Source organism: Punica granatum, chromosome 2 (assembly GCF_007655135.1).
Source record: "Punica granatum isolate Tunisia-2019 chromosome 2, ASM765513v2, whole genome shotgun sequence".
NCBI lineage: Eukaryota > Viridiplantae > Streptophyta > Magnoliopsida > Myrtales > Lythraceae > Punica > Punica granatum.
Window position 1 is genome coordinate 30,090,582 of NC_045128.1, and position 23,777 is coordinate 30,114,358.

A 23,777-nucleotide genomic window follows, 5' to 3' on the forward strand; every position below is an offset into this window, starting at 1 on the left:
CTCTGAACCAAATGTATCATGCGACTTCATTATATATTGGTGACAACATGAAGAGTTGACACCGACTCGAACGGGTCAGCAGCTTCACTTTAAAAGGACGAACTAGAGAATTTTTACTTCTAATTATTCTTTTCAAAAAATCATCCGATCCATTTAAAAAATCATTTCTTATGCCTTTATATATAACATGTGAAATAAACTTTTTCCAATGGATCTCCCGAAGAAAAAAAAAGTTTATTTGACGACTTGCATGGGAAGTAATTGCTCCTTGGAAGTGGAAGCAAATAACCATACTAAGGAAGCGACCGATCGGCTCATAATTATAGGGAAAAAAGTCATTTTTTATGTTCATCATAAATCTTTTTTTTCATTCACTTTCATATTCAACCTTGCATGTTGTGTTCCTTTTTTTTTTTTCTTGTCAAAATTTCAATTTTCCATCCAAAAATATTTTCAGAACTTTATTTATTAAGGAAAAGTTACAAAATTGGAAAGAAAAAAAAAAGTTGAATGGGAGATGATCGGAGAAGGGAAAGGGGGTGGCCGAACCTCATCAGCGGCCACCCCACCAGGTCCGAGATTTCAGACGATCTCTTGGCTGGATTCCGAGGGAGCAGCCCCTTTCTCTTTCCTCTCTGAGATTGTCGGTGACCTCCGGCAAGACCCCCTCACCCTCTGAGGTCATCTGTGACCCTTGAGTCCTTTGGCAGGCCAGCGACATCAACAGGGAGGGGTGGTTGCCGACAAGGCTCCAGCCACCCTCCTCCCCTCTCCTTTCCCTTCCCCGATCAAGTTCATTCCTTGTTTTGTTTCAGCTTTCATTTCATTTCCTTTCCTTTTTTTTTTTTTTTTCCAGTTTTCGAATCTTTTAATAAACTTTACATTCCTTAAAATATTTCTGGACGGAAATTGTAGTTTTGGAGGAAAAGTAGATGGTAGTACTGAAAAGAACAAAATGTGCAAAGATGAGGATGAAAGTGAACGAAAATGAAAAGCAATATAAGATTGACGATGACGTCTAGAAATGGCTTTCCCATAATTATCCACGTTGGAGCAGATCGTTCACATTTTAGTGATAAGCAATCTGGTGCCATATCGATTGAAATTAAGAAAAAAGAATCATATTAACCTTACAAACACAACCTTAAACAAGGTAAGTTCATTAATAGACAAAGACAACCTTGAAAAAAGGATCATTCAGGATTACAGTATTTAGGTAGCATTGGGGAACAGAATAAACACGTTTTGGATAACTGTGCTTTAGATTAACAAGATGGACTTAAATGTAAGTTTACCGGCACGTATTGGATAAGTATGTACAGGCTCAGTCACAATCTGTTCCACCAGTAGTCGGAGAGGTACACTTACGCAATAAGAGCGAAGAAAGCACGGGCCCCTGGCTACCAATATATCGAAAATCAAAGCATATTAAAAACAGCCTTCTTGCTTTCACTATATCAAAAAATAGCCATCCCGAGTTCCACATCTAGCGGATTGCAGCAAGGGTGTATGCATTGAACAGTTCTAAGTCAACATGAAATTATTTATCCAGTCAACTAATTCCTTTACAGTCTCTATTTTCTCTCGATGTCCCCAGATTCAGTTCTTCGTCTCGAAGCCAGACATCTTTGAGAGCCCGGACTCGGAGACTTGCATCATATAGGCTAAGATTGAGGACCTAAGCACCCAAATCCAGGCCCATGCTGCCTAGCAGTTCAAGGTCCCTGATATGGGGTCGGGTTTATCGAAGCCTGAAGAAACTGCTGCTGCTACAGCCACAGCAGAGGGGAAGAGGAAGAGATTGATGAGGGGACTGGGGTCGAGCCATGGGATATCGAACTGCCCACGTGTCAAGGATGATAGAAAATGAGTATCACAAAGTAAGAGGTCGCAAGACTTGTGGATGATACTTACAGATTTTTCCTTATTTCATTGGGCTTATAAAATGCTCGTCTTTGCTCACCTCTATAGTTGGTCATTGGAGATCTGAATTTTTATATTGTTTGTTTAACATGCTCTTACTTTTACTCTCTTGTTTCAGAAAAATGCAGGAATTTGACGCTACCAATTTTTTCGGGGAACTCGAAGCCACCAATTTAGCATCAATGGGAGAGAGTGTCTCCAAAGTCAATAACTTTAAAATAAAAGAACTTGATGATCACTTTTAGCTCCCTTGAATGCTGCAGATTTCTTGAGTAGCTGCTTCTCTTATTTTTATTTTTTTGAGATATGTATAGTTACATTATCTTATGCTGTACTATGCTAGTAATCAATGATTAACCATTAGCGGGCTATGTATTTTATTAATTTTATAAGTTTGTATTGTGCATTTACATTTGATTTGATCTGAGAGGACTAACAAAAAAAGAAGAAGAAGATAGAAATACAGAAAAAACTAAAAAAGAAATTACGTAAGTAGAGAAGCTTGAAAAACGTCCACATAAGAAATTATTGTTTTATATTGCTTCTAAAAAGATAAAGTACAATAATGAATAATTTGTTTTATATTGCTTCTAAACAGATAAAGTGCAATAATGAATAATGAAATGGGTCATATTAGTTTCCACATAAGTAATTGGTTCGAGCAAATGGCAAAATTAGTCACAACCAACTATTATAGGGAGCCGATTTTGAATGAGCTCAAGAACGATCATTATACTCTAATGATGATTGTGCTATTCTTGATTGTTCTGACTAATATGCTCATCTAAAGCAACAAGCTTCTTCTGAGATCGCCTTGTCCATGACTGAGCCGCCCTGCCGATTCAAAATCATTTCCCCAAATAAAAAGAGCCGAATGTAATTACCGTGCACAAGTTGTCATTAGGTTTATCTTTTCACGGTATTATATGGTATATACTACATTTTCAGTTAGTTCGAACTATTATGATCAACTATTATGATCATTACATGTTATGTTAAATTCTCTTGCTTCAAATGTTCGTTCCACTTAAAACTGTCATTTGCTCAAAACTAATATGTTTAGTAAGAGATAATACACCAATTATATTTTAGTGCGAGCCAATTGTAATAATCGCTCTAACTAATATGTTTTATATAAATTAGTATTGTTCTTCTTCCTCCTCACAAACAAGATATTTCATTTAATCTTATATATAATTGATTTCCTTGATTAAATAACTCATAATTGGAAATAAATATAAGTATTAAAACTAAAGTAAAAAATAAATAATTATTAATAAATATGAAAAATAAAAATTATAAATTATAAATTATAAAATAGAAAAGAAAAGTGAAAGTAAAGTTACTTTTATACAATAAAATATATATCTAAAATAAAGAGCGTCTAAAAAGAAAGTTATTTTTTTAAAAAATAAAATAAGTATCTAAAATTAAAAAAAATGCAAGAAAAAATTATTTTACAAAATAAAAAGATATAGTACGATAAAACTTTTATTTTTTAATTATGAAAAAAAAGATACTAAAAAAATCTTGAATAATTGTAAAATAACAAAGATAACTTATTTTAATATAATTGAAAAGAGATAGGGATTCAGTGTGTTCAAACGGGTTTTTTAAAAAAAAAGTATTTATTAAAATATCTCCGTAGTCTACTGAAAAAAACTAATGAGCTACTATTTTGACAATCTTGAAAAATATAACTAATATAAAAATTATAATATCTTTAAATTTCAGAAAATAAAAAAAATGATGTAAAAAAAGAAGAAGTTGCATGTGGAACTTTTCAGAAGTGAGGATCGGGAGTATGTACATTTTTTGCGGCGCGGTTGATCTTACTCGTTTTTCATGTTGAAATCTCTTGTGAATCCGGTCTGTCTTATTTGGTTTGTTTATTTCACTGGTGGATCCATGAACATGTCACTGATTGAGCATGAGAATATATAGGAAACCTGTCAAACCATAAAAAAATATTAAAAAAAAAAACAATCCTTTATATACTCCTTGACCAAACAACATACCTTCGTTGTTGTGTAGTATGTTGTCTTTAATCTCGTGTGTTAACACAAAACCTCATGATATGATGCGGAAGAAGCTAAAGTAAGACGGTCACTGTATTGAACTATCTGATCCCCTTCTTTCAATATGGAAAAGTTGCCGCAAAGATCTACTAGTGCTAGTAATCACAAACTTCTGAACATGAAATATACAGTCGGGGGCATTGGTAGTCATAGATCTAGTTGCAGCTGTTCCCACACGAGTCTTCACGATGGGGATACATATTCGCAATCCTTGAGGTGTTCCTTCAGTGTCTAGGTTTCAATTTCCCATTTTCCTGGTCCCACGCTAAGTCCATTTTGGGCAGTTGGTAGTTGTCGGGTCTTAATGACAAATGAAACTCGGGCAAGTCAGCCAGTTTTCCGAGAGCACTGCATTGCCGGAACCATCCTTAGTTCTGTTCTAGGTTCAATAATTGATGTACATGGAGCTTCCAATTTGATGTTGAAATGTTCTTATTTTTCTTGATCTAAGAGGTACCTGTAAATCTGAAACTTCCTCGAAGCAACTTCTGGGATCTTCTGATTTAGATACTTCATAACACCCCAGAATGGAGGTATCCTAACGAAGAAAACCGAGGGAAAAAAAAAATCAATTTGAAATGGTGTAGAAACTTTCTGTAGTCCCGGTCCAAGCGAGATCTCTAAGGACCAGGGCCCCATCATGCTCTTTGGTGAAGCGGGCTTTATTAGGATCTAACATGGAGACAGGATCAGCGAGGCAAAGCTTAGGCAAGCCTTCTTGCTTTTTGCAAGTTGTTCAGCAGCGGTAAAACAGCACACAACGCTTACTTTATTTGATGGATCGTTTCCCTTGTCTGTAATCAGACCGTGGTAGTAGTCAGCAGCCACCTAGCGGATCAAAACCAAAGAACGGTCAATAAGCTAATAGAGAGAGACACACACACAATTTAAATGTTTACTTGGAAATGCTTGTCTTAACAATTAGAGAAACTCTGCTTCGAGGAAATTCCACTTGACGAACCAGAGGTGCTTCTTCCTGAGTCGTGGCTCAGCTCACGTTGGGACGAGCAGCAATGAGCCTGACTAAAGTAGGTCAGCTGCTCGCAAGCTAGCCTCCCCTTCACTGACAGACTCGCGTTTTAGGTTTCCATGGCCAATCCAAGTTGAATTTCCGTTGCTTGAATTCAAAGTCGATATGGTATCGATACACAAGTATGTTTCTATACTCAAATTTCCCGTGAAGATTGGATCAATGAAATCTTATTGAGGTGACTGATATATTGTTCTACACTTGACCTAGTGCTTTGATCGATACGGCTTCGAATACACCTTCCTGCAAATCTGTTGGTAGCTTTTTCTAATGGAGATGATGAATTAATAGCAGTGGCACAAATTAAGAATAGAATTGAGAAGAAAATAGTCCGAATTTAGTGTCGTTACATACTTTGTTTCAGGCGGTATGTGCATTAGAATTTTACGGACGCATACCCTGATGCCTTCACAAGTAAATTGACAGCATCCCTCTTGGAACCTGATTATATAGCAACCATTCATTCTGTTCAGAAGGAAAAGAATCAAATTAACATCCGAGTTCGAGGCATAGGCAATCTTATCGCACCTAAGGATACAGTCCTTACATCAGAAATCTATTTCTTGGCTAAGCATCCTATCCTTACATCAAAATTACCAGATCGGTCCTTTGGAATCATAAGTGAGTTAGCCTCTGATAAAGTGACCATGGCCATCATGTGAACCACCAGCAATTCGAACCACGAGTTCGATACAGAAGTTTTCTGTTTCAGCAAATTGAACCGAAAGAGTACCTTAAGGTGATAAGTCCTATAGGACTCGGTGCAGTTCCAAAGTTGCCGATCCATCTAAATTACAACAGAAGTAATTCTCTTTGTTGATTTCCCATACTTAGTATCACTAAAGGTTGCATCGAAAAATCTCATGACTGCAATCCCGAATTTTCAGTTTCCTCTAACAGAGAAAATGAATGAATGTATGCTTTGCAGCACCTCAATCACGATCATGTCAAGCCCTGTAATGTGCAAATCTAATGGAATACCCAAAGCCGGAAATAAGAACGTGGGAAACCAAATAAAATAGCGGAAGGAGCTTCAGAATCGGTTGATTACCGTTGTCCTGGGCGAGTAATGTATGAACAAGATCTTTAGGGGCAAGGCCTTTGAGTGGTCCCTGAAGGTCGGACTCAACCGAAACCCGCAATTGAAGAGAGAGAGACCATAATACAATAAAATGAAAGTTTTAAATATTAATAAATGGACATAGATAGTCCAACTTGAATGTCGAGCTTGAGACTTTTTAATCGGTAAGTGATGGTGCACCAATCGCTACACTCTCTTTTGATTATTGCTTAATTATTTGGTATGATGTCATCAATCAATACTCCTTCAGTGTAAAGGAAACAAATCCCGAACAGCAACCCGAACAAAAAAAAAAAAAAATCACGAACAGCCGTTTTTTCAAATCTTGTTGTCCATTCTCCGCCCTCTGCATTGCCTTACGAACCGCCACATACCGCCCCTTTGCCCGCTTTTGGTACCTGCCTCTTTGAGGTCGCCGGTTTAATACTGTCAGCACCTAATTTCGGTCCATCGGCTCCGAGGGGGGCAAAATTGTCATTTCCTAATTTATCACATTTTCTTAAAAAAAAATTATTAAATTAATTTAAATTAAATTAAATTATATATGTACCAAAAAAAAAGAGAAAAGATTCGGGCAGTCCCGGGCAGGCCGGGCAGCGTTGACTGGCTGCCCGGGACCGCCGGCATTTCAAAAAAAAAAGAAAAACAAATTAATCGGGCAGGGCCGGGCAGCGCTCACCGGCTGCCCGCGATCCCCGCCGGCCCGAAACTGCCCCCAAATCGCGGTTTTCGGCGATTTTCTCCAAATCGGCTGAAATCTCAACGGAAACGGGGAAGAAATTGCAATTAAATAAACAGAAATGGAATTCGGCGAGGGAGGAACAAGACCCATTGAGAGAAATCGGAAAATTTGCTCCCGTTTTAAGGAATTTGGAGATCGGAGAACTCGGAATACCCTCGCCGGAAAATCCCAAAATTCTCCCCAATTCCGACTGATTAAACGCCGGTGAGGCCCCGATCGACCATGGCGAAGCCTAAGCGGTGCCCAGAGCCATCTCCCGCGTCCATTCCGGCCCTCATCGCGGCGTCCAGGGGCGAGAACCGCCGCCCGCAGCTCCGTGGCCGCCGCTGACCGCCCGATCCCGACTGCCCTTGGCTAACGGGCTTCGGCCCAGTTCGTTCTTTGCAGGCCCAGCCCGGAAGCTTGGCCCATTCAGGCCCAACGCCCAGTCCAGCCCAGCATCTCTTCCGGGCGGTTTATCCTTCGGGCGGGCGCTCCGATCCGGTCCGATCCGACCCGATTGTCCGGCGATTTTTTTATTTTATTTTTTTTATTTACAGAGAAGCCCCTCAACTTTCCGGATTAGGTAAATCATCGACTTAGTGGCATGATTAGGACTCATTTCCTGAATATTATTGCTTGCTTGATGGATATAATGTGAATTGAGTGTTCTTGGGTCGCGTGGGTGATCGGATTTGTCCCGAACTCGATTTTACGAACTTTCCATTTTGTTACATTTCTGTCCAGAGGACTCATTTTATTTTTTTCAGATCTGCCCCGAACCCTAAAATTTATTTTCAACCAAGTCCCGGTCATTTTAATATTTCCCAATCAGTCCTTGGAGTTTTCAGAATTTCTCAAGCGTCCCAAAAGACTTTCCAGGTTGTTTCAGTTTGGTCCCTGGGCCATTTTTCACCCTTTTCAGATCTGCCCCGAATTTCAAAATTTCTTTTCAATCAAGTCCCAGTCATTTTATTATTTCCCAATCAGTCCTGGAATTCCCAGAATTTTTCAAGCATCCCAAAGAACTTTCCGAGTTGTTTCAGTTTAGTCCTGGGGCCATTTTTTATTTTTCAGATCAGTCCCGATTTTCAAATTCATTTCAAATAAGCCCTAGGACACTTTCAGTAATTTTTTACACACTCCCCATTTTTAGAATCTTCAAATCAGTCCCCAATCTTTTAGAATTTTTAGATCAGTCCCCAATTTTTTTAGAATTTTCAAATCAGTCCCTGCTCTTTTAAAATCGTTCAATTCAGTCCCTGGACATTTTCTAAAATATCCGGCCCTTTTCTACTTAGATCACTCACCGACAATGCATGTGCCCCATTTAAATATTTCATTTTTGTAATTATGTGATTATGTCGGAAATTAGAGTTTATCGGGCTGTCAATTAATGACTATCTCGACGGCTCGAAAGCCGTAGACTAAAGCATTCGGCAAATTTCTAACTAACCTAAAATTCTACATACGGGATAATCGGGACGTTAAATTTGGTTAAACTAAATCACTTGACACTTTTAAATGAATTGTATGAACCGATTTAATTACCTGTAATCGCATCGACAGTTCAAAAACTGTTAATCATGCCTTTTTCAAAATTCACAATTTCAAAAGCACCGAGATACGTACAACGTAATCTTGATTTTCATGCACACACATATTTACCGATTTAAGGGCATGATTACCGGTTCTTGTCCTGCCGTCACTCTAGTGTAGGTTTGTGTTTAGAACGGGTTAAAACATGGGAAAACGGATTAACCTCAAACTCGGCTTAATCAAACATGGTCAAATAGTCAAATAGAGGGTTAGGTTTTGGGTTTTTAGGTGAAAAACACTCTTAATTGGTAAAAGCCATATTGTCGCGATACAGAATAATCTAAAAAATAACCCACACATTCGAGACTTGACTATGGACATCACGTCTGTCGAGTCCGATAAAATAATGCCGGATGCTACATAACCTATCCATCACCCCTTTTTGTTTGTTTTAAGGTAGGATTTGTATGCTAATGTACTCCGGTTAATAATCAGTTAATTCACGTAAATTCGGCGATAAAAAAGAAAACCCCATTGTTTATTTATTTGAGCTTGCTTGTTACATTTTTTGCACTTGTTTGTTATGCAGATCGAGCCCGATTCTTAGGGATACGATTCACTGGGTCCAATGCCCATAACCTTCGATCACGGGGTCCAATGCCCCCATACACCGAGTGCGCATTTAATTTAATTTCCGATTTTTTCCAAAATCATACGGTGAGCATGAGTGAAATAACGGTCGAACGCGAACCGACCGGGATTCAGTCATTGTAATTTATCTTTTATTTGAGAGAACAATGTAAGGGTTTTATGATGCATATTTATTCATGTAATAATCCATGTCGGAGAGTGGACGGTCCAAGTGTATATTCGAATTTACGGTGTCAAAACGCGTAAGATGAGCGGAACTTAATTAAGCGGTAATTAAATAAAAAATGGCAAGCCTAGACAAGCTAGAGTACCGATAGGGCATGCGAGATATAGGCTCGCATGTAACAGAACCCCCGAATTCGGAACCTCGGGTTTCGCAGACCATATACCTTAGCAATTAGGTGTACCCCGTACCCCTAGACCCGGGCAACTCATCGGCCCTCGACCTTCGGGTCGTAAACAGGTAGTGGCGACTCCTTCTCACGTGCGTCCGTCGCGCGTCCCCGGGAAGGTGGACACTCCTAAGCCGCGTTGCATTTAGGCGCGCACATGCGTGCCCCGACGAGACGAAATTCGGGTGCGCACAGCTTGGCGACTCCACTGGGGACTTTTAGAGGGTTCGGGCTCGTCTCTGCTTGCTTTGCTTGCTTGTTTATTTACCGCTTTCTGCAATTTTTCGCTTATCTACTTTGCGCACTTTCATTTCCCGCACATGCATTGCATATCATACTAGCTTCTAGGTACCTATGGGTCGCGTCCCACGACCGGTATTAGGAGCATAGGTTAGTTAGGGGTTCCGAGTAAGGGTACGTCACACGGTTGGACCGTCGATTAAGCCCCCAAAGATCCCCGCTCGGTTTCAAGGAATTAACACCCTTGAGTAGGGAGCCCCCATCCTTACGTAGCACGGTCCCTGTAGCACTAAAACCATGCATTTTGCAGGAGTTCCATGCCATCCTCCGGCTTGGACGAACTGTCCGTTGAGTCGGCCTGCGTGCCACTTGAGTCTTTTCTATTTCAAGAGCGATGTACCTTGTAATTTGTATTAAGCCGTTGGCATTTACTTTTTTTTCGCACACATGCATCATCTGTTTTACAAAATTAGGGTGTCATTCATATGGACGAGTCCTAAGTCAGTCTTCCTTTCGTCTTGGTAAGAGACGCCTTGCTCGGCCTCTTGCTCGTGCCTCGACGAAGTCCGTCAACACACAAGGGTCCCACCCGGGTCTCCACAAATAAAGACCGACACATCTGACAGAACATCCCCCACTTCAGGCACAGCTACTATAGTCGACCTCACCAACAGCATGATCGATCACCTTCGTCGATAAGCTACTGAGAAAGATGAAGAACTAGAGGGAGCTCGCTCAGACCCACTACAGAAATCCGATATCGCGCTCGCTCAAACTCCGAGTGTGGTGGAAAACTGGCTTAAGGCTTTATTTTACATTGTACTTTGATCATTTTGATGTGAATGGCGGCATTAGTTTTGAAAAACTCACGCATCGCATATATCATACTCGTTTACTGTTTTGCATAACAGCTAACGTCCCACCATGCAAGTGAGTGAAGACCTTCTTCGCAGGTAGACCAATCACGACTTTCACGGCAAGGCAAGTCGTGACCCGTGGATTAATGCACCTTCCTTGGCAAAACAAGCTTCTCACTAATCCCATGCAACTAAGAGTCATCGCGTGATCGCGCACACGTCTCTTCGCGCAACTGAGCACATCCACCAGCACAACCGAGTGCGTCTTTCCGCGTCGTGCGAGCATGCCTCCACCTTACCCATGCACACATCCCGGCGCGCTCGCACGACGCCTACCAGGCTAGTTCGATCCCCTGCGCCCTTGCGTTAAAATTGTGAACTAGTTTGCTTTTTCATCGTTCCCCTTTCCCCATTGCAGGAAATAACCAACAAGAAGGCAATATGAATCCAAAACTGCCACAATCGAGACATGAAACACTTCTCTGCTACCTCCTTGGACTCCAAACACTCAAGACCGACCGTCCCTCCACAAAAGATCACAGGCGATAGCTCTAACGAACATAGCATGTCCCAGCCCACCCGCCACGAAGCTTCTAACACGATCACTGTGAGATCGGTCAACCGAACATGCATATATATAATATATATATACATACACATATACACACGTGCTTACGAAATATACATGCATGTTATATACTAAAATTTTGTGGCTGCAGAAAAATAAAATAAAATAATAAGGGGTGGAAAATGGCCCCACGTGGCCTTCATTCTTGCTCCCAGCAATTCCACCGCCATTCTTTTTGTTCCATTTCATTTATTTTGTGTTCCTTCTTTCCTTTCCCCTGTTTTTGGTTGAGAGAAATCGAGAGAAACAGAGCAGCAGAGAAACAGAGAGAGAGAGAGAGAAAGAAAGAGAGAGATAGAGAGAGAGAGAGCACGAGAGTTTTAGGGAGAGTTGGCAGTGAGGGAGATAAAGGAACAAAGTGGGGCAAGTAGAGGAACACCGATTTGAGTGAAAGAGTTTAACTCGTTTTACGGTAACGGTATGCTAAGTGCTCTGCTGAGATGGTTCCCTTGTGTTTTAAGTTTTTCTTGTTCTTTTTCCATGATTAATTGTGTTCCTTCAGTTGTTGTTTGAGATGTGTTACTAAATCAAGAAAAAAAAAAAAGCTAGAGAAACGGGTTTGGAGATGTGGATGGATGGCTAATTGAGGTGGAAAGACTGATGCTCTTGAGCTTAGTATTAAATTGCTTAAATTTTACTTTTTCGTTTGGGGGTAGGTGACGGAATTGGGAATTATACATATACATATACGCATATGTATATATATATATATGCGCATATATAAAGCTTTTCTTTCAGTTTGGTAGGTTTTGTTGACTTACCGTTGATGGCTCATGTGGGGTATGAGTTGAAAATCTATTTAGATCAGCTATACCTCCTGTTCTTGACTTTTGTTTTATATATATACTGGTATGTCATTTCTTCTCAAGAGCTGGTTTGCTGCCTTGTACTAACCTTGATTGGATTGAGATTTTCTATTTTTGGTGTGAATTATCCTTATTAAGTTGTATTTCATCATGAGAAATCCATGGATAGATTAAGTTAAAAATAATAAGCATATGTATATTTATTTATTTATGTTGGACGTTCTAACTATGTTTACAATTTATAGGAGCCGAAGAGACCAAGAATACACACCCGGAAGGCTCAAGTCATTGAGTTATCATTTTGGGGGTCGTTGTGAGTATTTTTATTCCACTATAGAATGAAACTAAATCTTAAATTAATTATATAAATGCTTGCTTGATTGAAATAAGTTGAATGAGGATAGTACGAGGATTTAAATGAGTTATTGTAAATGAATTCGGTTGATTGCGATGTGGTGAAATTATTGTTTGTAGCCATGGGACCGCTGATCCGACGGTATATAAGTAGGACGCCTAGACCGCTGATCCGGCGGGATATAAAAAGGGACGCCTAGACCGCTGATCCGGCGGGATACAAAAAGAGACGCCTAGACCGCTGATCCGGCGGGATATAAAAATGGACGCCTAGACCGCTGATCCGGCGGGATACAAAAAGGGACGTCTAGACCGTTGATCCGTCGGGATATAAAATGGACGCCTAGACTCCCACTGCCGGAGGATAACAGGCAGCCCCCGCTTATGAGGAATCAAATGAAAAGTTTGTGGATATGAGTGCGGGGTCATGGTTCTGTCGAAAACTCTGTCGCGAGGATTGCGACCCTATGGCTACTATTATTTGTTGCTTTTGAATGATTGTTTGAATTATGTGATATTGAATTGGCCGATAAAAGAAAGGGTTAAGATTGGAAAGGAGATATATATATATATATAGATATATATGTATATATCATTAGAAAGTTTGAAGTAAATGGTATGACTGTCATTAAGGTTGTGAATGCTTAAACATGTTTGACACTTCATTTTATGGTGGAATTTAATACTCACTGAGATGCAGCTCACCCCCTGCATATATTTTTCCAGATGAGCTAGGAGCCAGACTAACCGCACAGGATATCTTTTTGGACAACGGGGATCAGTGCGGAGGATCTTTTTGAAGTAGGGCCCACTCCTAGTATAAGTAGTAAGTTCTTGTAGAATGTTATGATTAAGTTACGACCTGAAACTTTTGTTTAGTTGAGTTAGTGATAGGGTTGTGGAAAGTACTCTCTTGAGAGTTATATATATATATATATATATATATATCAGAACCTGCTGAATTGATTATATGCTTTTGGTATAGCTTGCTGAATTGGTTAACTGTTTGGGAGGTGGAAAACATGTTATGAATAAATCGTTTATGTGATAATGGATATCGAGAAAACATAGGGGAAATTCTGTCGAAATTTCAGGTCGTGACAATCACGCTGCCGATCGAAGAATGGGCCGAACTCACCCCGCATGACCGGCGAGTCGTGCCAACCTTCGCGAAGAGCATCACCGTGTGATCATATGCACACCTCTTCGCAAGACCTTGCGCATCTACTAGCGACTAAGTGCGCCTCACACATGACCAAGCATGTTCACACCAACTCATACACGCATGCTCAACATATCAATGCATGTCTCTTGGTGTGCTCGCACGACACCTACCAGGCCAGTTCGCTTCCCTACACTCTTGCATTGAAATCTTGAACAGTTTATGCTCTTTCATTGTTTTCTTTTCCCATCGCAGGAAATTCCCAACAAGAAGACAGCCTGAATATTGAGCGACCACAATTGAGACAACAAACGTCTCTCATTCAGCTCCTTGGGATTTCAACACTAAGTCCCCATCCTTGCTCCACAAAGCAAGATCGTAAGAAAAATCAGAGTCACCGCTTTGCAGTGCCCTGCACTTTTCCTCAACATTGACCTTTGCTTTTGCATCACTTGCACTTTCTTATCGAGCGTGCATTTACTGCATGGGGCTTTGGCCCCGCATCGGGTTCCGGCCCCGCATTTACTGGATCGGGCTTCGGGTTCGCTTTTGGGTTTTGGCCCCGTATCGGGCTTCGGCCCCACTTTTGGGCTTCGACCCCACCTTTGAGCTTCGGCCCCATATCGAGCCTCGGTCCTGCACTTACTGCTTTCGGGCCCTGGCCCAGCATTTACTGCTTTTGGGCTCCAGCCCAGCATTTACTACATTCAGGTTTTGACACTTCGCATTTATTGCTTTCAGGCTCATCTGAAATCCAAAATCGACTTGGATTCAAATTCATCCAAGCGATACACCGATGAGCAAGTCTAATCCTTTCGCTGCAAAGACCGGAAGTGACAACTCCATAAGCAGAGCATGACCCAACTCTCGATCGCAGGAGATACCAGCAAGATCATGCCTCTGATCAAAGAATGGATCTCATCCACCTCTGTTGTGGTCGTCGATTGAATACGGGGGCAATATGCGCAGTCTTCTTTAAACTCTCTTTTGCTTTAATTTAAATGCATTCCCCCAAATAGGCTCTCGACATGAACAAATCCTTCAATGGAGCATTATGACAGTCTTTGCGACGCCCTATTAGTTCTGTTGGACCTGTTCGACTCGCCTGTCCTCATGGGACCCGACTCCTCGATCCTTCCCTAGGACGACTGCGCATGCTTACTCGCAACTAGGGAAAATATGCTTATGTGACTTTAGTCACGGTCTAACCACTCCATAGTAGTGATGACTAGATTCCCAGAAACAAATGCCACCTACACGTGGCACCCCATGGGTCGCGCGTGGGACAAAAATGGATTTTTCTATGGGACCACCTCATATTTCTTACCACATATTACCCGCATAATCGCCTAATGCATTATCTTCTTTGTCATCCTTCACAGGGGCACATTGACCACAGGCGAAGAGCGATGCACGAGTTCACGCTTCCTTGAGAACTTGTCTCGGACCCTTTTCCTTATACTTTGACGAGGGAGGTGTCCGACGATGAGGTACCCCCTATGAAGTCGAAAACAAGGACAATCGAGCGAATCACTCAGCATTGATGCAACCGTCTTCCTCGAACATCCAGTGGCTTCAACAGCGTGCACCCTCTAAGAGGCACGCGCTGCAGAGAACAACAAGAGATGATCGGAGACATCACACCAGGCGCCTACCACGGACCACTTCAACAAATGAAGACCGGGGCATCCCCGTTCAACATTCGCGCCGAGACAATCTCGGTTCCCTATTCCACATGGGGCAATTTGACATTTTCTTTTCCTAGACAACAAGGGAAATTCACATGTAATGCTTGCAAGGGCAAATGACACGGAATTCGACTTCCGAGTGTGCAAGAGTCAAACTTCCAAGAAAGCCGGTCCTCACAAAATAGGGCTAGTAACACACAACAAGTCTCCACGAGGCGAAGCACACCAAAGCGGCATCGGCGATGCAAAATCGTGGAGTTTCAAACAAAGACATGGGGCACAAAACAAACCCCAACTACAAGAGAAAAACAAAGCGGAAAGAAGTGGAAAAAAATACGCCAATGAAGTGAGAGAGAAAAGACGCGGGAAAAACCCGCCAATGAACAAAACAAGGCACCGCCGAGATATAAAACTCCGCCACCGCCAATTCGAAGAAGAAATCAACAAACCCCGACAAAAAGGAGAGCAGCAGACGCAACTCCTCGACGGAGACAGAACACAACGCACTCGGAGGTCGAATCCTTCGAACCCTTCGCCCGTGCAAGCTCAAGAGACAAAAGAATTGAGCCCGCTAGGTCGAAAACTCATCTGGGCAACCTAGGCAAAAGCTAGGGCAAGAGAGAGGCACGACTGAAAATCCCGAGGCGGGCAGTCGTGGCAAAAGGAGAGCTAATCCCCTTTAGGTTGAGAGGTGCGGCCCCGAGGTGGGTGACCGTAGCAAAATGAGAGCAAAATGAGAGATGGATAAAATTGACCCCCTAGTCTCTCACACATCGTGCGGACTAAGGATCCTCAACGGAAGTGGCCAGATTATCTACTCCAACATGATCCTCGATCAGCCCTCCAACACAACTCAACCGTCCAGCGCGGATTCCTCCTTAAGCACAGTGGGCAAACCGGGCATGCTATCCAAGCAGTTTGATACAGCCCACACAGCAGAAGAATATAGGAAAAGGGGTACATCTCGCTACAGGCGTGAACTCGTGTATCCTTTTAGCCTGGGGCAACGCGTTCCTCCCAAGCTTTCTCTTTTCTGTTTGTCTTTGCATAACTCCAGAATGGGTCACAACCACCCTTCAACAGGCTACCACAAAGCCGAAATCCCATACATTCCTTTCTGAGGTCTAGTTATAGCATTCTGGAAATGGTCAGATCGAGTCTGATCAAATCTGGGCAAAAAAATCCCCACGCGGGTCACAAGCGCAGCCGCCCTATGGTACCTTGACGAGAAGGGTCCTAAGCCGACGGGCGCGTCGAATAATCGACAGAGCTGCTAGGGCATCATTGAGAATGTCTCGATATGCTCGTGCAAGGCCAACAGGAGCCTTGGAAGCCTCACATTGAGGCATTCGAAAATGGGATCTCATTCGCATCGCCAAAGCAAAAACTCTATACAGGTCGCCCAAGCAACCCGAAACTGAAGAACATGCGTCGCAAACACATCATTTTACCTGTGCTTACAAATCACTAGTAATCCCATGACTTACTAATGATGTCAGGATCACGGGTACAACAAACGCAAGAACTACGTAGGCGCTCCCAGAGCTCGAGTCCCGCATCGCAAGACGCCGATCCGGCAGAGCAACGAGCAACCACCTCGCAAGTAAAAGTCTCAGTGGCGAGATCGGGGCATTCCCAGCAAGCAATCGCTTCAGCGACGAGACCAGCTGCCAGCAAGAGTAACAAACAATCGATCCAACAGCAGGGTCGGCTTCCAGCGAATTAAACACACAACCGCCCGAGGGGAAAAAGAGTGTCTCCAGCAAAGCACAACCACCCCGGCGGCAATGCAAGCCACGCCTACCACTGCACCATCCCGATCAAGCCATGACCTAATGCCAAGCGCCCCTCTTCGGCGCCCCGCGCCATTCCCTGACACTAGTCGTTGCTTCTACATTCCCTGCATTTTCGCATCATGCCCACCGTTACTGCATTTTAGACTTCGTGTCCGCACTTACTGCATTTCGGACTTCGTGTCCGCATTCATTGTTTTTCGGACTTCGTGTCCCCATTTACTATTTTCCGGACTTCGTGTCCACATTCATTGCATTCCGGACTTCGTGTCCGCATTCATTGTTTTTCGGACTTCGTGTCCTGCTTTACTACTTTCCGGACTTCGTGTCCGTATCCACTGCATTTCGGACTTCGTGTCCGCATCCATTGTTTTTCGGACTTCGTGTCCGCATTTACCATCCGGACTTCGTGTCCGCATCTACTGCATTCTGGACTTCGTGTCCACATTTACTGCTTTTCGGACTTCGCGTCCATCTTTACTGCTTTTCGGACTTCGCGTCCAGGACTTCGTGTCCGTCTTTACCGCTTTTCGGACTTCGCGTCCACGGACTTCGTGTCCCTCTTTACCGCTTTTCGGACTTCGCGTCCAGGACTTCGTGTCCACATTTACTGCTTTTCGGACTTCGCGTCCAGGACTTCGTGTCCATCTTTATTGCTTTTCGGACTTCGCGTCCATCTTTACTGCTTTTCGGACTTCGCGTCCAGGACTTCGTGTCCGTCTTTACCGCTTTTCGGACTTCGCGTCCACGGACTTCGTGTCCCTCTTTACCGCTTTTCGGACTTCGCGTCCAGGACTTCGTGTCCGTCTTTACTGCTTTTCGGACTTCGTGTCCCCCTTTATCGCCTTTCGGACTTTGCGTCCACGGACTTCGTGTCCATCTTTACTGCTTTTCGGACTTCGCGTCCAGGATATCGTGTCCACATTTACTGCTTTTCGGACTTCGCGTCCAGGACTTCGTGTCCACATTTACTGCTTTTCGGACTTCGCGTCCAGGACTTTGTGTCCACATTTACTGCTTTTCGGACTTCGCGTCCATGACTTCGTGTCCATCTTTATCTCTTTTCGGATTTCGCGTCCAGGACTTCGTGTCCACATTTACTGCTTTTCGGACTTCTCGTCCAGGACTTCGTGTCCACATTTACTGCTTTTCGGACTTCGCGTCCAGGACTTCGTGTCCATCTTTATCGCTTTTCGGACTTCGCGTCCAGGACTTCGTGTCCATCTTAACTGCTTTTCGGACTTCGCGTCCAGGACTTCGTGTCCATCTTTACTGCTTTTCGGACTTCGCGTCCAGGACTTCGTGTCCACATTTACGGCTTTTCGGACTTCGCGTCCAGGACTTCGTGTCCATCTTTACCGCTTTTCGGACTTTGCGTCTAGGACTTGGTGTCCATCTTTACTGCTTTTCGGACTTCGCGTCCAGGACTTCGTGTCCACATTTACTGCTTTTCGGACTTCGCGTCCAGGACTTCGTGTCCATCTTTATTGCTTTTCGGACTTCGCGTCCAGGACTTCGTGTCCATCTTTACTGCTTTTCGGACTTCGCGTCCAGGACTTCGTGTCCATCTTTACCGCTTTTCGGACTTCGTGTTCAGGACTTCGTGTCCATCTTTACCGCTTTTCGGACCTCGCGTCCGTCTTTACCGCTTTTCGGACTTCGCATCCAGGACTTCGTGTCCATCTTTACCGTTTTTCGGACTTCGCGTCCGCATCTTTGCTGCATTTTGGACTTCGTGTTCACATTCATTGCATTCCGGACTTCGTGTCCGAGTCTACTGCATTCCGGATTTCGTGTCCTAATTTACTGCTTTCCAAACTTCTTGTCCGCATTTACAGCATTTTGGACTTCGCGTCCGCATCAATTGCATTTTGGACTTCGTGCCCACATTTATTGCATTCCGGACTTCGTGTCCGCATTTACTACTTTTTGAACTTCGTGTCCTCACTTAATGTTTCAAGTATGCGTCCACATTTACTAATTTATGGTTTTTACTATTTTTGCAGCAGGCCTACATATTAGCAAAAACGACGAGAATTGTCAAACGGTCGCCAGGACCAAACGAGGTGCTTCTTATAGTCTTTGGCTACATCCTCTATTCGAGCACGCAACCAAAGAGGGGCAAGCTGTCAGCATCTAATTTCGGTCCATCGGCTCCGAATGGGGCAAAATTGTCATTTCCTAATTTATCACATTTTCTTTAAAAAAAATTATTAAATTAATTTTAATTAAATTGAATTATATATGTACAAAAAAAAAGATAGAAAAGATTCGGGCAGTCCCGGGCAGGCCGGGCAGCGTTGACCGGCTGCCCGGGACCGCCGGCATTTCAAAAAAAAAAGAAAAAAAAAATTAATCGGGCAGGGCCGGGCAGCGCTCACCGGCTGCCCGCGATCCCCGCCGGCCCGAAACTGCCCCCAAATCGCGGTTTTCGGCGATTTTCTCCAAATCGGCTGAAATCTCAACGGAAACGGGGAAGAAATTGCAATTAAATAAACAGAAATGGAATTCGGCGAGGGAGGAACAAGACCCATTGAGAGAAATCGGAAAATTTGCTCCCGTTTTAAGGAATTTGGAGATCGGAGAACTCGGAATACCCTCGCCGGAAAATCCCAAAATTCTCCCCAATTCCGACTGATTAAACGCCGGTGAGGCCTCGATCGACCATGGCGAAGCCTAAGCGGTGCCCAGAGCCATCTCCCGCGTCCATTCCGGCCCTCATCGCGGCGTCCAGGGGCGAGAACCGCCGCCCGCAGCTCCGTGGCCGCCGCTGACCGCCCGATCCCGACTGCCCTTGGCTAACGGGCTTCGGCCCAGTTCGTTCTTTGCAGGCCCAGCCCGGAAGCTTGGCCCATTCAGGCCCAACGCCCAGTCCAGCCCAGCATCTCTTCCGGGCGGTTTATCCTTCGGGCGGGCGCTCCGATCCGGTCCGATCCGACCCGATTGTCCGGCGATTTTTTTATTTTATTTTTTTTATTTACAGAGAAGCCCCTCAACTTTCCGGATTAGGTAAATCATCGACTTAGTGGCATGATTAGGACTCATTTCCTGAATATTATTGCTTGCTTGATGGATATAATGTGAATTGAGTGTTCTTGGGTCGCGTGGGTGATCGGATTTGTCCCGAACTCGATTTTACGAACTTTCCATTTTGTTACATTTCTGTCCAGAGGACTCATTTTATTTTTTTCAGATCTGCCCCGAACCCTAAAATTTATTTTCAACCAAGTCCCGGTCATTTTAATATTTCCCAATCAGTCCTTGGATTTTTCAGAATTTCTCAAGCGTCCCAAAAGACTTTCCAGGTTGTTTCAGTTTGGTCCCTGGGCCATTTTTCACCCTTTTCAGATCTGCCCCGAATTTCAAAATTTCTTTTCAATCAAGTCCCAGTCATTTTATTATTTCCCAATCAGTCCTGGAATTCCCAGAATTTTTCAAGCATCCCAAAGAACTTTCCGAGTTGTTTCAGTTTAGTCCTGGGGCCATTTTTTATTTTTCAGATCAGTCCCGATTTTCAAATTCATTTCAAATAAGCCCTAGGACACTTTCAGTAATTTTTTACACACTCCCCATTTTTAGAATCTTCAAATCAGTCCCCAATCTTTTAGAATTTTTAGATCAGTCCCCAATGTTTTTAGAATTTTCAAATCAGTCCCTGCTCTTTTAAAATCGTTCAATTCAGTCCCTGGACATTTTCTAAAATATCCGGCCCTTTTCTACTTAGATCACCCACCGACAATGCATGTGCCCCATTTAAATATTTCATTTTTGTAATTATGTGATTATGTCGGAAATTAGAGTTTATCGGGCTGTCAATTAATGACTATCTCGACGGCTCGAAAGCCGTAAACTAAAGCATTCGGCAAATTTCTAACTAATCTAAAATTCTACATACGGGATAATCGGGACGTTAAATTTGGTTAAATTAAATCACTTGACACTTTTAAATGAATTGCACGAACCGATTTAATTACCTGTAATCGCATCGACAGTTCAAGAACTGTTAATCATGCCTTTTTCAAAATTCACAATTTCAAAAGCACCGAGATACGTACAACGTAATCTTGATTTTCATGCACACACATATTTACCGATTTAAGGGCATGATTACCGGTTCTTGTCCTGCCGTCACTCTAGTGTAGGTTTGTGTTTAGAACGGGTTAAAACATGGGAAAACGGATTAACCTCAAACTCGGCTTAATCAAACATGGTCAAATAGTCAAATAGAGGGTTAGGTTTTGGGTTTTTAGGTGAAAAACACTCTTAATTGGTAAAAGCCATATTATCGTGATACAGAATAATCTAAAAAATAACCCACACATTCGAGACTTGACTATTGACATCATGTCTGTCGAGTCCGATAAAATAATGCCGGATGCTACATACCCTATCCATCACCCCTTTTTGTTTGTTTTAAGGTAGGATTTGTATGCTAATGTACTCCGGTTAATAATCAGTTAATTCACGTAAATTCGGCGATAAAAAAGAAAACTCCATTGTTTATTTATTTGAGCTTGCTTGTTACATTTTTTGCACTTGTTTGTTATGCAGATCGAGCCCGATCCTTAGGGATACGATTCACTGGGTCCAATGCCCATAACCTTCGATCACGGGGTCCAATGCCCCCATACACCGAGTGCGTATTTAATTTAATTTCCAGTCTTTTCCAAAATCATACGGTGAGCATGAGTGAAATAACGGTCGAACGCGAACCGACTGGGATTCAGTCATTGTAATTTATCTTTTATTTGAGAGAACAATGTAAGGGTTTTATGATGCATATTTATTCATGTAATAATCCCTGTCGGAGAGTGGACGGTCCAAGTATATATTCGAATTTACGGTGTCAAAACGCGTAAGATGAGCGGAACTTAATTAAGCGGTAATTAAATAAAAAATGGCAAGCCTAGACAAGCTAGAGTACCGATAGGGCATGCGAGATATAGGCTCGCATGTAACAGAACCCCCGAATTCGGAACCTCGTGTTTCGCAGACCATATGCCTTAGCAATTAGGTGTACCCCATACCCCTAGACCCGGGCAACTCACCGGCCCTCGACCTTCGGGTCGTAAACAGGTAGTGGCGACTCCTTCTCACGTGCGTCCGTCGCGCGTCCCCGGGAAGGTGGACACTCCCAAGCCGCGTTGCATTTAGGCGCGCGCATGCGTGCCCCGACGAGACGAAATTTGGGTGCGCACAAATACGACGTACCCGACATGGAGCAGCCCCTCTTCTTCCTCTCCTCAAGGAGCTCACTTCGCTGCCCTCTCTCAATTGCAATTGACGCACGCTCTTGCGCCCCTAACCTGCTTGTATAATATAAGTGTGAGAGATAGCATGATACGCTTTGATTATTGTACGCTCTTATTATTTCTAATTCCTCTCAGAATTTTTAGTTTTACCACACTTACCCAACATATATATCAACATGAATTAAACTTATTTAGAAAAGAGATTAATAAATAATTTTTTCACTACATATTTTATAAATGAGATAATCTGCTAAGTTAGCTAGTGGTCTCTCAAATAGTTATTTATATGTTAGGTGCTTTTTTATTAAATGAACAAGTAGTATACGCAAAGTTCAAGCAGCTGTCACGAGGTTACATCGATATTCTGAAACAAAGGAATTATTGTTTATAATTTGCGTATGTTTTATAGTATAAAACAAACTTTGTATGCTATATACATGTATAGCTTTAAAATTTATCTTAATAATTACAATTTCAATTTTACTTATTATTTTATGTACGTAAACTTTTTATTATCAAAGAAGGTGTAGTGCAGTGACATATGTCCTCGCTTAATAATTAAAAGGTTTCAGATTCGATACTCAATTTGATTACCTGTGCCTCTTTATTAGCAATTAGGATTTGTATTTCATTGTACTAGATCCATGAACCTTTCTTATAACCGAAAAGACACCATTCGTAGTTCACCAAAAAATTCACCAAGAAAGGAAAGCACAGTTCGTACATATTTTGGTCTATATTGAATCCGCTTAGTGCGAAATAGAATCTAATCAAGTATAAATCAATATAATATTATTCATAAATTTAATTCTTCTTTTTGCATAAAGTGACTCGCAGTGCGGAACAGAATCTAAACTAAATTTTGTTTCTTCCTTCTCTCGTTGTAATTATGGTTTGACCTTCACAATTATATTATTTTGGAGTAGTGAAGCTAACACCTCCCTCAAAAAAAAAACATATTGTATCTATTTATAGAAGAAAATACACTAAAATCATCCAAATTTATTTATATAAATTAACGGTTATTTTTCTCATGTCAATCGTACAGTAATATGTAATTAAAGTTAATAGTGTCATATCATTTATGTATAATATGTACCTAAAGGTAATAGTGTCATATCGTATAGATAAGTGCACATACATATTTAGATACGCTTAGTTAAACGGGTTAGACATGTTGTGTCCGTGTCAACCCATAATTAAATATGTTGTGTTCGTGTTTGAAAATCTTGACATGTTTATTAAACATGTCGTGTTCAGATTTAGAGTTTTTTGACACGAAACCGTCACGACCCCATTTAAACACGACACAACACATATTATCATCCCTAGCTAAAGACCCTTTTTCTTCTCCTCTCCCTTCCTCCCCCACACTAACAGAGAAACCCTAGACATGTGCCTCCTTCACCGATGCATCCAACTCTGGCCGAGCGCATCCAGTCGCATCTCCACCAAAGATCAAAAAGCTGGCAACGCCCTCTATCTGCCGGTTATCTCTGTTCTCGGTGGATTCTCGCCTTTTCTCCTTTCTTCTCTACTATTTTAACCTTCGGAAAGATAAGGGTTGTGAGATGCAGACATC

At 42.4% G+C, this 23,777-nt stretch overlaps 1 pseudogene; it reads right to left on the reverse strand.

The window, feature by feature from the left end:
- Positions 1-4,225: 4,225 nt before the first annotated feature.
- LOC116193864 lies at positions 4,226-5,818 on the reverse strand (annotated as a pseudogene).
- Between the last annotated feature and the right edge of the window lie 17,959 nt (positions 5,819-23,777).